Source organism: Macaca nemestrina, chromosome 4 (assembly GCF_043159975.1).
Source record: "Macaca nemestrina isolate mMacNem1 chromosome 4, mMacNem.hap1, whole genome shotgun sequence".
Taxonomy (NCBI): Eukaryota; Metazoa; Chordata; class Mammalia; order Primates; family Cercopithecidae; genus Macaca; species Macaca nemestrina.
In genome coordinates this window covers 160,722,397-160,736,501 of record NC_092128.1, presented here as the reverse complement: position 1 = coordinate 160,736,501, position 14,105 = coordinate 160,722,397, and the positions used below count along the sequence as shown (strand labels likewise).

The 14,105-nt window shown below is 38.5% G+C and overlaps 1 protein-coding gene across 2 annotated transcripts in view; it reads right to left on the bottom strand.

The window, feature by feature from the left end:
* LOC105498531 (chondrolectin) overlaps nt 1-14,105 on the bottom strand; it is a 456,577-nt gene that overhangs the window by 236,812 nt on the left and 205,660 nt on the right. The window contains exon 5 of one of the 2 annotated variants that reach the window (XM_071095511.1): nt 8,485-8,587. The exons of the other annotated variant lie outside the window; for it this stretch is intronic. The gene's annotated coding sequence lies outside the window, so the exon portion shown is untranslated. The remainder of the gene's footprint in view (nt 1-8,484; nt 8,588-14,105) is intronic. 2 annotated transcript variants of the gene reach the window in all.

Genomic DNA, 14,105 nt, shown 5'->3' with positions numbered 1-14,105 from the left:
CAAATTTCTTAAAACCAGTTATAGAGAGGAAGTCTTAAAAGCAGAGGAAAAAAAAAAAAAAAAAAAGATTTCTCAAAAATTTAAACAGACATGCAAAAGGCATGTAGATTAACAGGAGTGTGAGAATCTTTCTTATGTACAATAAATTTTAAAAATATTAGGTAAAATGATGAAAGGTAATAATGATAACATAAGGATATTAGTAATACTCCATATTTCTTTATTGAGAGCATATGATGTGCCAAAAACTGTGCTTAGAAAAGTTTTTAGACTTTATTAGAAATAAAATGAAAATGGATTGTGGTTTTTGTTGCCAATTGAATTATGTATTATTTATTAAAGCATAATATTAGTAAAAAAAAAAGCAGAGAAAAAAACATTATGTGTAGGGAAACAAAGGTAAGAATGAAAATAGATTTCTTATCAAAAACAATGCAAGCAAGCGATAGAATGTATTTAAAATACTGAAGGAAAAAAAACTCACCACCTAGTGTTCTATACCCAGCCAAATTATCTTTCAAAACAAAAAAAGTCCTTCAGGAAAAAGGAAAAGTGATACTAAATGGAAAAATGGGTCTACACAAGGAAATAAGGAACACAGAAAATAGTAAACATACAGACATATATAAAGGTTCATCTAAAAACAAAACTGATTTTTCAATCTTCTGCTAGTAAGACCTCTCTCCCTGAAATGTTGCAAAGGTCTGAATAGAACTTATGGTTCTCTGCAATCCAATAGCAGTGGGCAAAAAGAGGTCTGGAGTCACGCATTGGGAGTCTGATAACTGTTTCTCTCATCTGAGATGATGTACTGTGGTACAGCAACCAGGTCTCTCTAAAATGCCTACACAAGTAGCCAGCTGAGGCTTTCTCTCCCTCTCTAGTCAAAGAGAATATACCTAAACTCAAATTTTCATGTTACTGGTGGTTTTTTCCTCCCTGGAGACAGGACTTCGGTCTCCTACAGACCTCACATAGTATCTAAGTACTGGGCTTCAAGATTACCCAGACAATTTATACAGAAAGCTGTCTTCTAAATTCAGATTGCCTGGTGACCCAGTAGTCTATTGTAGGCCCGCTGACCATTGTTGTTCTTACACTTACTCAATAGAAGAAAGAATCACAGGAGAATGGAGACCCACCACGCTAATGCAAATACATTCCATTTGTATTAGACCACCCAGGCCATGGCATTTAACTCCATGACACGAAGAAAATGCAGGCACTATATGCTTCTTTCCTTCTTATTGGCTCTTAATTGGTAGACTTTCCCCAGTAAATCCTTTTCCATAAATCTTAGTCCATATTCTGTGGCTTCTGGAAGACTTCCCAAGCCCTGCTGCCTGACAAGTGGTAGTGACCTCGAAGGGCTACACTTGCACCACACTTTGTCTTTTATATTCAAGATGATGACATCAATTACTATGTATTTCAGGTCACCCGGTGCACAGAGAAGAGAAACTCTTATGTTTTTTAACAGATTTCAAGGTGCCAAGGAGGCAAAGTTTGCATGACATATTGCAACAACTTTTGTTTCCTAACATTTCCATTATTACATATTATAGAAATCATCTTATAAGAATAGAACACCTTCATCCTGACTGTACCGTGCTTTCCTACACGTGGCTGAGAAGCATAGGCATTCCCAGAATAAAGCACAGTCATAATGTGAACGACAAGAGAAACAGTGGGCAAGTTTGCCAAGTCATTGGATGGGCCACTCATAGGGTTCTCAATTCAATTTTATATACCTTAGAGTCAGTGGAAATTCCTTTCAGATTCTGAAATTAGGTTGATGCTCAAACTTATGTTAAGATGTTATAAGGTTTTTTCTTTTTTCTATTTTTTTAAGCATTTTTGTGAGAACATAGTACAGACTATGTCAGTCGAACTTAAGCTGTGTTATTTTAAATGAGAGGTCTTCGAAGTCACATTGTATGTGTGCATCTTGTTTCTTTTCCTTTATGTTGAGCTCTTTCCCAGATATTTTAATGATCCCTCATGTAAATATGTTCTCACGGTTCTGTCTCACAAGTTCTTCAGAAACATAGAGTTATCCAGATCCAAGGCTATACCCTGCTATACCCATAAAATAACTTTGACAACTGAAAAATGCAAATGGGCTGTCACTCCCACATTTCTGCTGCTGGGTGTAAACTACTACGTTCCACTCATTCTCTAAGTGATAATGATTTGGTTCCTGCAGTCAGAGGTCACAGGACTGTCACCTAGTGGTATCTTACCATAAGTAAATCCAAACATTGATATTAATTAAAGTTGCAATATTATTTTGTGGCAGGATGCTATGGGAGGAATCAGTTTTGATACCACCCGAAGAAAACAAGAAATAAATGGTTCTTTTAAAATGTATATCAGATAATGTCAAACTTCTGCACAAAACCATCCATTTCCCAGTTCACTCAGAGATAGACTACAATGACCCAAATGATCTCCTGCCTCTGTCCTTATCCCCACCTCACTCACAGTGTACCAGCTGCTGTGTTCACATTGAAATGCAGGTCACTGCTTTTATGGTCTTTGCATTACCTATTCCTTAAATTTTGAACTTTCTTGTCCAAAATATTTTGTTACATTTTCTCTGCTCCATCAGGTCTCCATTGGTATATCACCCTGTCAGTTCAGCCTTTCCTAACCTCCAATATTAAGTATCATCCTCTGACCTCGTTTACTCCTGTTTTTTTTCTTTTTTCTTTTCCTTTTTTTTTTTTTTTTTTTTTTGAGACGGAGTCTCGCACTGTGTCACCCAGGCTGGAGTGCAGTGGCGCGATCTCGGCTCACTGCAAGCTCCGCAAGCTCCGCCTCCCGGGTTCACGCCATTCTCCTGCCTCAGCCTCCGAGTAGCTGGGACTACAGGCGCCCGCCACCACGCCCGGCTAGTTTTTGTATTTTTAGTAGAGACGGGGTTTCACCATGTTAGCCAGGATGGTCTCGATCTCCTGACCTCGTGATCCACCCGCCTCAGCCTCCCAAAGTGCTGGGATTACAGGCTTGAGCCACCGCGCCCGGCCTCTTTTTTCTTTTTTTTTTTTTTTTTTTGCATAACATTCATCAGAATTTAATATGTGATGCACACACATGCTTGTTTATACTTATTCTCTCCCTTCCATGATGTAAGCTTATGAGAACAGGAATTTGTTCCCTTTTGTTCACTGCTACATTTTAAACACTAAAAAGGACACTAACACAAAATAAGCACTCAATAGCTATTTTCAAGTGAATGAATGCCATGCAAATGTCATGCCATCACCTTTAAGAGAACTGCTTTCCAGGTTCTATCAGCACAAGGTGGACAATAGAGTGTAATTACATGTTGATGGAATTCTGGGCCACAGTTTGGAGAGACAGTGCTAGCTTTTAAAAGTTCTGGTATCTTCTGTTCAGTGGAAAGAAGAAGAGAAACATATTTTCAAATAAGTAATTGCACACCAGATGTTAGGGTACATTGATTTGCTCCAGTAAGGGGATCACATTTGAAACAGCAGTTTCATTTGAGGTAACCACCTGTCATTTTCCTGAAGTCATCTATCTTCAGCACCAGCCATATTGGAGAGATAAATGAGAATGGAGTAGCAATCAATTCCCCCGAATCTTTCAAATATTGTATTGTGGCACTAATCTCTAATGATTCTCTAGTGATTCAGCATTGTTTGGGTCAAAAATCTATTTTCTCCCCTTTATAACTTTATTGTATGCATTCTATATTTTCTTAACTTCTTAATGGTATTTTTAAAATGTTTTTAAATGATAAAAATTGTATACATTTATGATATATGTCTATTGAAACATGTATATATTAATAATGGGTAAATACAGCTAATTGAAATATGCATTATTTCATATACTTATCATTTTTGGAGTGTGAACACCTAAGATCTACTCTCCTAGCAATTTTTAAGTATTCAATTCATTGTTATTAACCACAGTTACCATGTTGTACAATATATATCTTGACCTTATTTCTCCTCTCTAACTAAATCTTTTATCCTTTACTAACATCTTCCCAATTTTCCCCTACCTGGTTGGAATTCTGTTTATCAGCTCACTCGCCATAAGCCCATGACTGGTGATCCACAGTAGCATTGTAAATTAGTGTCTATTCACTATTATTTGGCAGTACCAAATAATCATATAAATGACACAACTGTGATGGCAAGTAGAAATAGAATAATTTGAAAATCCTAGAATGAAGGTTCACAGCATATGCTTGTTTTTTCTCAAAGGTACTTTGAACTCTCTTCATTCATAGATGCTGAGTCATTGGATCGATCCATTTGATAATTAGGAAAAAGGCTATAGATTCTCTAACAGTGTAATTTATTGGGCCTGGAGTAGAATCTTAGTGGACTGACCAGCTATTTTATCCCCCTCTACCTAATACAAGATGCAAGTAAGCCTGGCCTCTGCCTCTCCAGCATTCAACCATCCCCACTGCAACCCCGGAACCAGTTGTACCTGCAGCATTTAATAGTATGCCGATCTACAGAGAGCAATCTCCAAAACCCCTTTCCAAGGGCAATGCAATAGCATTTTTCTCACCCTAAAAAAATCTATTTTTCATGATTTTGGCAAATAAAGTATATCCTGCCCCAACTGGGTCATGTTAGGTAAAATCACCCCAATTTCTGAAGCCTTCTTTAGCTTCTTCTTCTCTATAATTACCAAGGAATTTCTGACATCTCTTTTTATTAAATATGGGCCAATATAGGTTCCAATAAGCTAACTAAGTAAACAATTAAAGGTATTTTCAGAGTGAAAATGAGGTAAGTTGCCTTAGTAAGGAATTTCCCACAGGTTAAAGACTTACGGCATCTTTATGCAAAGAGAGAACAACTTTTCCAGATAGGGGAAGTGGGTCTGCATTGGTTGCCATGAGAAGTTCAGTGGTATTGGCAGTTTCAGCTTCACTGGGGCTTCTTATTCTCCTAGATATTGCCAGCCCAATTCTGAGTTTCTATTTTCATATAAGAGACATTTGAACTAAAATTTTTGACTGTATTCTAATTTAGTAACTAATTAGGTCAAACTATTCATTGGGTTCTTGACTGACTCAGCCCTATGACTTCAAACAGTTGTTGAATCTTTGGCCAAGTAATAAAACATTTATGCCTTGCTGAAAATCTAGAAACTTACCCTTGGTTATTCTCCTCTGATCTGCCCAGTACTATTAGAAAAAGCCACCCCGCTACATGACCTTAAATCCCACATACCTCTACTATTTTCCTAAGGTAGCAAACATTGGATTTACCAAAATTTTGCCTTCAAAGGGTACTTTATTATAAATTGACCACAGATTAAAATTTTAAATAAGTGTCTTATTATTGAATACAATAAATTTCAGGATTTTTTTTCCAGAATCCTCAAGAGATTTCCACTGTCTTCAGTCCTACTATATCAGATCACATCCATTTCTATTCCTGGTAACAATTTCTGCATTCTTCATTGCAGCCAACAGCCTAATCCAGTTTACTTAAACAGAAGAGGGATTTTCTGGAAGGACACTTAGTTAGTTATGTGTTTCTATGTAACAGATTATCCAAAGCTTAACAATGGAAAACAACGAGCAGATATAATATGTCACGGTTTCTGTGGGTAATGACATCAGTTTCTGTGGGTAATGGCTCAGCTGGGGGTTTCTGGCTAGAGGTCTCTCACAAGACTCCAAGCAGGTCTAGCCAGCCTCCAGCCTCACCTGAAGGAGGATCTGTTTTCAAGCTTACTCACATGAGTTAACACACCTCTGGTCCATGCTGCTTGTTGTCCAGACATGGACTACCAACCAGGTAGTTCCTTGCCATGCAGGTCTCTGTAAGGTCATTTACAAAATGTCATTTGGCTTTTCTCAGGGCAGGCAAGAGAATGCGTACACTGATGACAGAAGTCACGGTCTCTGTGTAGCCTAATCTCAACAGTAACATCTCATCACTTTTGCCATATTCTATTTGTTAGAAGTGAGCCATTAGGTCCAGCCCACATTCAAAGAGAGAAGATTACTCGAGGGCACAAGAATCAGCAGGGAGAGATCACCAGGGGCTATGTTAGAGCCTGCTTGCCACAGATCTCCAGTACCTTACATAATTGACAAGGGGGCTAGAGAAGCCTCCCACAAAGCCCCAGGATCCAAGAGAGGCTAAAAGCTAATAACACAGCCAGGTCATGTCCCAGAGATGATGTGACTGCAATGCTATCACAGGACACTTCCTGTTTTTCTCACTAGCACTGCTGCACGCCTGGACTTTACTCCATAGTGCCCACTAACTTGAAAATCTTTTAATTAATGATAAGATTCAATGTCCTGGGCTTGAACATTCATTTGCTTGAGGCTAACTCAGTTACCTGAGCCCTAGCTGCTAGGGCATTGAGAGAGGAATAGCTGCCTCCTTTGTCTCTTTGTGGGAAGTGGAGCCTACCTGAGGCTCCCCCCAAAACAGGAAGGTTCCAGATTCCAGATGAGTAGAAATAAACAATCAGACAGAGACTTAGTTAAATTTACAGATAGATAAAATATCCCTTATACATGTTAAATATATACAAAGTTTCCTAAATTGTTGTCTTTTTGCACATAAAAACAAGTAAAGGTTACTATTTTGATTAAAGTTTCAAAATGTTTATGTTTTCATAACATATCTCTCTGTCTTCAATGAAACTCATTTCATTCTTCTGTTTCTAAACAATTTAAAATATATACAGGATTGTTTAATCTGGTTTCATAATATATTCAAACAATGTCAGACATGTGGCCAAAGTATCTGGCTGCAAGCAAGGTGTCATTCTAATGCCATAAATTAAAGTAGGAATTTGTACACCCCCCACCTCAATATCTGTGTTTAACACATTGCCTAGAGTCTGACTGATTCATGAATTATTATCACTCATGTTATTTAAAACTGAGATTCCTATAAATAGTATTGCTTTAGGAGAGATGATATTGGTTCATTCATACCCATGTGAAAGTGACTTCTCACCTCATTTTCTTTGATTAGAAAAAAATTAGCCGGGCGCGGTGGCTCAAGCCTGTAATCCCAGCACTTTGGGAGGCTGAGACGGGCGGATCACAAGGTCAGGAGATCGAGACCATCCTGGCTAACACGGTGAAACCCCGTCTCTACTAAAAAATACAAAAAGCTAGCCGGGCGAGGTGGCGGGCGCCTGTAGTCCCAGCTACTTAGGAGGCTGAGGCAGGAGAATGGCGTGAACCCGGGAGGCGGAGCTTGCAGTGAGCTGAGATCCGGCCACTGCACTCCAGCCCGGGTGACAGAGCGAGACTCCGTCTCAAAAAAAAAAAAAAAAAAAAAAGAAAAAAATTAAAGAGGCCATAAGAACTCTAAGAAATTAAAGAAAGTGAGAAAGAGAAAGCATAATGGATAACATAAGATGCTAAGCTCACTTCACAATTTTTCGTGTGCAATTCTAAACCAGACCACGCTCAGGGAATAAAAAGAGACAATGAATTTATAAAATCTACTTTCATTTTTATCATGGAAAACAGGTATGCCAGTTATTATTTACCTTAACTGACAAAACATATATCTGTCTATAAACCAGGCTGGGCTAAATAAGTGGCTTTGAAATCACTTATTCAACAATATTCAGCAAATATTTGCTGGATGTATATTATGCAGTAGTAACTGTCCAGCCACTGGAGATAAAGTAGTTAACAAACCTAGTTTGTTTTTTTTTTCATTTTTTTTTTTTTAGATGAGTTTTGCTCTTGTTGCCCAGGCTAGAGTGCAATGGTGCGATCTCGGTTCATTGCAACCTCCACCTCCCAGGTTCAAGCGATTCTCCTGCCTCAGCCTCTAAAATAACTGGGATTACAGGCACCTGCCATCATGCCCACCTAATGTTTTGTATTTTTAGTAGAGATGGGGTTTCACCATGTTGATCAGGCTGGTCTCAAACTCCTGATCCACCCACCTTGGCCTCCCAAAATGCTGGGATTACAGGCGTGAGCCACCGTGCCTGGCAAAACAAGCCTAGTTCTTGATCTTATGAAACTTACTTGTAAAAATAGATAATAAGTTACACAGATGGGAGAAAGAAAGAGAAGGAAGGAAGGAAGGAAGGAAGGAAGGAAGGAAGGAAGGAAGGAAGGAAGGAAGGAAGGAAGGAAGGAAGGAAAGAAGGAAGGAAGGAAGGAGGGAATGGAGGGAGGGAGGGAGAGAGGGAGGGAGGGAGGGAGGGAGGGAGGGAGGGAGGGAGGGAGGGAGGGAAAGAAAGAAAGAACTAAAGGAAATAATAAGGTGCTGTGATAGAGAATAACAAATAGGGAGAGATAGTTAACTTACTTGTTCAAAAAAATTCCCAACAAAGAGATGACATTTAAGCTCATACTGAAATATGAGGTTTCTTTCATTGTTGTATTTGTATTGATACCAATTAAAGGAACTGTGTCTTAGTCAGTTTGAGCTGCTACAACAGTATGTCATGACCAGGTGGCTTAAACAATAGAAATTTATTTCTTACAGTTCTGGAGGCTAGAAGTTCAGAATCAACGTGCTGGCTCATCCAGTTTCTGGGGAGGGGACACCTCCTGGCCTGCAGATGGCCACCTTCTTGTTGTATCCTCCTTTGGTAGAGAACAGAGAGACGAAGCAAGCTCTCTTGTATTTTCTTATAAGGGCACTAAGCCCATTCATGAGGGCTCTACTCTCATGATCTAATTACCTCTCAAAAGCCCCACCTCTTAGTACCACCACGTTAGGTGTTAGAATTTCAACATATGAACTTGAGAAGGGTTACAAGCATTCAGTCTACAGCAAACTGAAATCACTTTGGGGGTCACATCAAGGTACACAATTGAGAAGCAAGCTAAAAAGAACAGAGACGTGGTTAATATTAAAAGGCATCACACTTTGCCTAAGTTCCTGTTTCCTAGCACTCATTTCAAGGTGAAATGCTCATTATCTATGTTAAAAGTAACATATATGAATCATGCCAAAGTTTAAGTCATTCACATGTGATTCTTCTATGTAACTATAGAGCAGTATTATCATCATTAATTTGTATTTTGCTTTCCTTCAATGACTCCGAAATCTATAATGAGAAGACAATTATTTAGATCCATGCCTATTTCGTTTAATGATTGCTATTAAAAAAAACTAATGAAAAGACATGTTATTTCTGGACAGAATTTTTTTATTTATTGTTATTATCACTTTTTAGAGACAGGGTCTTACTCTGCCACACAGGCTGGAGTACAGTGGCACCATCATGGCTCACTGCAGCCTCAAATTCCTGGCCTCAAGTGATCCTTCCACCCCAGCCTCCCAAGTAGCTAGAATGAGAGGCATGTGCCACCACACTCAGCTAATTTTTTTTTTTTTTTTTTTTTTTTTTGCATAGCGATGGGGGTCTCACTATGTTGTCCAGGCTGGTTTCAAACTCCTGGCTTTCAGCAATCCTCCCACCTCAGCCTCCCAAAGCACTGGGATCACAGACATGAGCCACTGTGCCCAGCCTGGACAGATAATTTTAAAGATATTACTTGCTTCTTTCTTAAGTCATCTTTCTAAAAACAGAAGAGGCAAATTTTATAAAATTTTATTTTAACTATCACATACTTCAAAAATGAATTTTGAAATATGTCAAAAAAAAAAAGTAAAGATTGTGTTTAACCTTTGTCTACAAACTTTCACGTGGAGTTGAAGTTAAGAATGTACATCCTCCACATTACAGTGCACATAGTCAGCATTCCAGAAACAACTTAGGAGAATCAAATGGATTCCATTTCTATTAAACATCCTTTGATTCCTTTTAATCAGCTTTGCACAAAAGAACCAATGTTGGCATGTGAAGAAAGCAAAGGAGTGCATTTTCTGAATGTTAATGCACGTAATAGAGGGAAAGTCACATTTGTTATAACCCTGCCATAAAGTGGAGCTGTAATCTCACCATGCATCTGTTCCATATGCCATCAATTAGTTTGATGAAAACAGGCTAACAGTGCAGGAGTGATTAGCAGCAAAGATTAAATTCACTTCATTTTTAATTACAAATCTTTGTCTTTAAAGTTCTATTGGCTTGCAAGAACCCCTACTGTTCTGTCTCTCCTCCACAGTTGATGTGCTTTTTATTCTTCATTCTGAAATTATTAATGCATTTTATTTGGTACTTATTTCTAATTACAGACGTTACCCACAAATGTTACTGATATGCCCATATGCCAGAATAAGCAGAACTAAGACTGTTCAAATCTTACTAATTCAAGTTCAAATGATCTTTAGTAGCAAATGTGGCATCTGTTCTATGTAGAGAGCTCTGAGGTTTACGTATTTGTCACTCAACTTACTGGTTTTATCCATTGACTGATTCATTGATCTATTCATTCAGCAAATATTAATTTCATGTCTATTATGTTCTAGGAACTGATACAGATGCTTAGTATATAAAACTGAAAAAAAACAGACATAAATCCTTTACCTCACCAAACCTATATTACAGTGGCTGGAAATAAACCAATCGTTAGGGGCTGAATCGCATCACCCAAAATTTACATGTTGAAGTCCCAATCCCCAGTATGTCAGAATGTAATAGCATTCGGAGATAAGGTATTTAAAGAGGTATTTAAGTTAAAATGAGGTCTGTAGGGTAGGCCCTAGTCCAATATGACTCATGTCCTTATAAGAACAGGAAATGTGGACACAGACGCACACACACTGAGAGTAAGGAAAGACCGTGGAAGATGAAGGGAGAAGGCAGCCCATTCGAGTCAAAGAGTGAAAGCCTCAGAATCAAATGAACGCGGCCTACACTTTGATCGCAGCCTTCCAGCTCCCAGATCTGTGAGAAAATAAATTTCTGTTGTTAAAGCCATCCAGGCTGGGGGTATTTTGTTACGGCAGCCCTAGCCAACATGCCAATTAACGCAACAAAAATAAATAAAAATTTTAAAAAAATTATATCATATCTTAAAAATTAAGAATGCTATAAAAATATATATTGAAACAGAACAAGGAAGTAGAGGGACATTTATTTATTTCCGTCTCTGAGAAAATTATTGTAAAATATGGGTACCTGCCATTTCTATAAAAATAAGATGACTGCCAGAGGGGCTTTCGAAGAAAAAGAAATATTTTCATAAGGACTCTACCACATCAAGTATTTTCCTCTATCATTCTATTTTTCTTAATAATCACAGAGCAAAATATGACAATGTATGCACATGCTTTATACCACTAAAATTGTTTAATGTGTTTCATATAGAAGGTTAAGCTAGCCAAGTGACCAGGAGTGACACAGGCTGTCTGATATTTTGGCATTTTATTCGATAAATTTTTAGAAGAAACATAAATGTCTACTTTTAAATCTTTGGTTTTTAAAAATGTGTTGCTAGGTGTTTTGAATCTAAAACTCAGTACTTCTGAACCTGATTAGCAGAATCAAGAACAACACAGCTACTTAAAAACTGAGAATCATTTTTTTCTGTAACTATTGAAACATCAATTATTTTGTTCTTTTGGTTCTGGAAGGTATCACTTTGGCGTGCAGGCTAGGTCAAGCAAGTATAAGTCCCAAGATATAGTCACAGCTCTTGTGATTGCTCAACATTAATTAAGTAATGCAAATGCACATAGTTCTGGCTTGTAAAGTATTCTATTTAATACTGTGAAATTCTCTGGGTCAATGAGTGATGGGACTGCAGAAGGCATATCTCTGATAAAACAATGCAACTCCACCATCCTCTACCGATTAACCAAATAAACTCCCATGTCATTACGGTTCTGCATGGACTTTTCTAGGAGGAGAATACTCAATCAAACAGGACTTCTAAAGACTGGCAAAGTGCTTCATGATATCATCAAAGAATGAGGTAAGGAGTGATTCAGTGGATTTGGCCGTACTCTTTACCTTCCTTCCCACCATGTCAGGCACACCCTGCCAGTTCTAGAAAAGTGCCATCCATAGACTTCCCATCTTCAGAACTTCTGCTTTTCAGTCAGGCAGGAAAGCAAAAAAGCAAAATGCTCCCACTTGAGAACATCCTTGGATTCGCTCATGAATCAGGCAGAAATTTCATTATACTCAATTTTTATGTTTTCTTATGCACATGATCCTAAATAAACCAGTTTAGAATTTTTATTTCACCTGAATTTCTACATCTTGTAGGTCAAAGTTCATGACTTGCATCTTGCCCTACCTTTTCTCCACCACTGTTATGCCGACAGGTCTATCTATACCAGGATATAACATTCAAAATCAAAGGAAGAATAGGATACCAGGAGTGTGTAGGCAAACAAGTGAGACCACGTCTTTATTATCATGGTTAGAAGGATTTCCAAAATATATTCTAAACATTTAGGTCTTGAATCTCCTCATTAGCAGCTAAGTTAATTAAAAAAGAAATGGGTAGCATTTTCTGTCGTTGCAGCAAAAAAAAATTTTTTTTAAAGAAAAAGAAATGAGGAGTTTTAGTTGGAAATGTAGGAAATAAAAAACACTCATGTCTGAATCTCTGGCCAATAATTTCAACATAGGAAACAAATACATTGTAAAAACAGTGTAAGATAACCAAAGTTATTCTCATAGAGGGACTGTCTCTTGCCTTGTCTTTTACTGTAACTAATCACTAGTTTTGCATGCTTTGAAAATCAGATATACTGTGCCATTTCATCTCCTTTCCAAGACGTGTTTATATTCCATAGCAATTCTTTCCAGGAAAGTCATGTGTGTACTGTTTTACTGATCCTCACATTTTCTGGATGAGAGAGGTGGAATGTAAAAATATTTATATTTTGTAGATCAAAAATATGAAGGTCATGTACAAGGTAAAGGGTAAATACTGCTATAAAACCTGCTTATGACTCTCCTGCCAATGTAATTAGTTAAGGGGAGAGAACAAGTTAAAGCATTTTTGCCAAAGATAATCCAGGGGACAAACTCAGAACAGTATGAGGCACCGTACCTGCCCCAGCCAGGCTCCTCTTTACCGACAAGAGTGGACCCAGATGAACAGCCAACAACTCCACACATGTGTCACTTAGTTGCCCTTCATTCCTGATTGGGTTCGCGACATCCTTTTTGTTACTCAAGCTCAGCACTGGTCCCTGGCCCACGCTTTTCCCACCCCTGCCTGCTACCGTCTCTGCAGGGTGGCCTCATCCTGTATGACTACCAGCTGGAACTGGCTCCCGTAAACAACATCTCTCTCAGTCTAGCTCATACCACAACCAACTGGCCACCCAGTTGTTCACAGCAGCTAAGCCCCCACACCGCCTCCCCTTGAGAGCAGCTCCAGCTGGGGAATCTCTTTGTAGCGAGCCAGTCCCCACCCCCTTATCCCCAGCTGGTGTCAGCCAGTTGCTACAGCTAAGCAATCAGACCCACCTGTATCCTGACATAGGCCAAACCCAAGGACGCTGGTGAAGTAAGTGGGTTATCCCTCCTTTAAGTGCTCTTAGATACTCCAGTGCTGGCCATGACCCACTCTTGCTCTCATATAACTATGAGATCATTCCTATGAAATCTTTCATTAGGCACTTGGGCAACAGCCGTTACCAGCTTAACATGTGCCTGCCTTCCTCCTTCCCAGACCTTGCCCTTTTACGCTTATCTCTTAAGACGAGTGGAGAAAGCATTAAAGTTGGAATCAAGAGACTGGGTTCCAAAGGAACTTGAGCAACTAACCTCTAAGAGTCTCTGTTTATTGTGAAGACTAAACAAGATAATGCTCATTGGAGTTTAGAACAATACACAACATCTAGGAGTTGGTTTCTCTGTATGAGTTAACTGAAATGTTGAACTGAGTTTAGAAAAGCATTCCCATGACAAAAGAACAAAGGAATAAGAGTGAAATAATGGGCATGGAGGATTTCTTGGAAAAGTCGACCAATCTAACTACTCAAAAGTAACTAGAAACTTGTGGCTGGGGGAATGGAAACATTAGACTCCCTAGTGCCTATTTTTCTCCTTAAAACCTTCCTATAGATTAATTTCAAGATGTCCAAATCTCAAGGAGGAAATGTAGCAGATCAAAAAAAATAGCCCCTCAAAGATATTCACATCAAATGCCTGGAGCCTGTGAATATTATCTTATTTGAAAACTTGTCTCATTTGCAGATGTAATTAAATCAAGAATCTCAAGATGA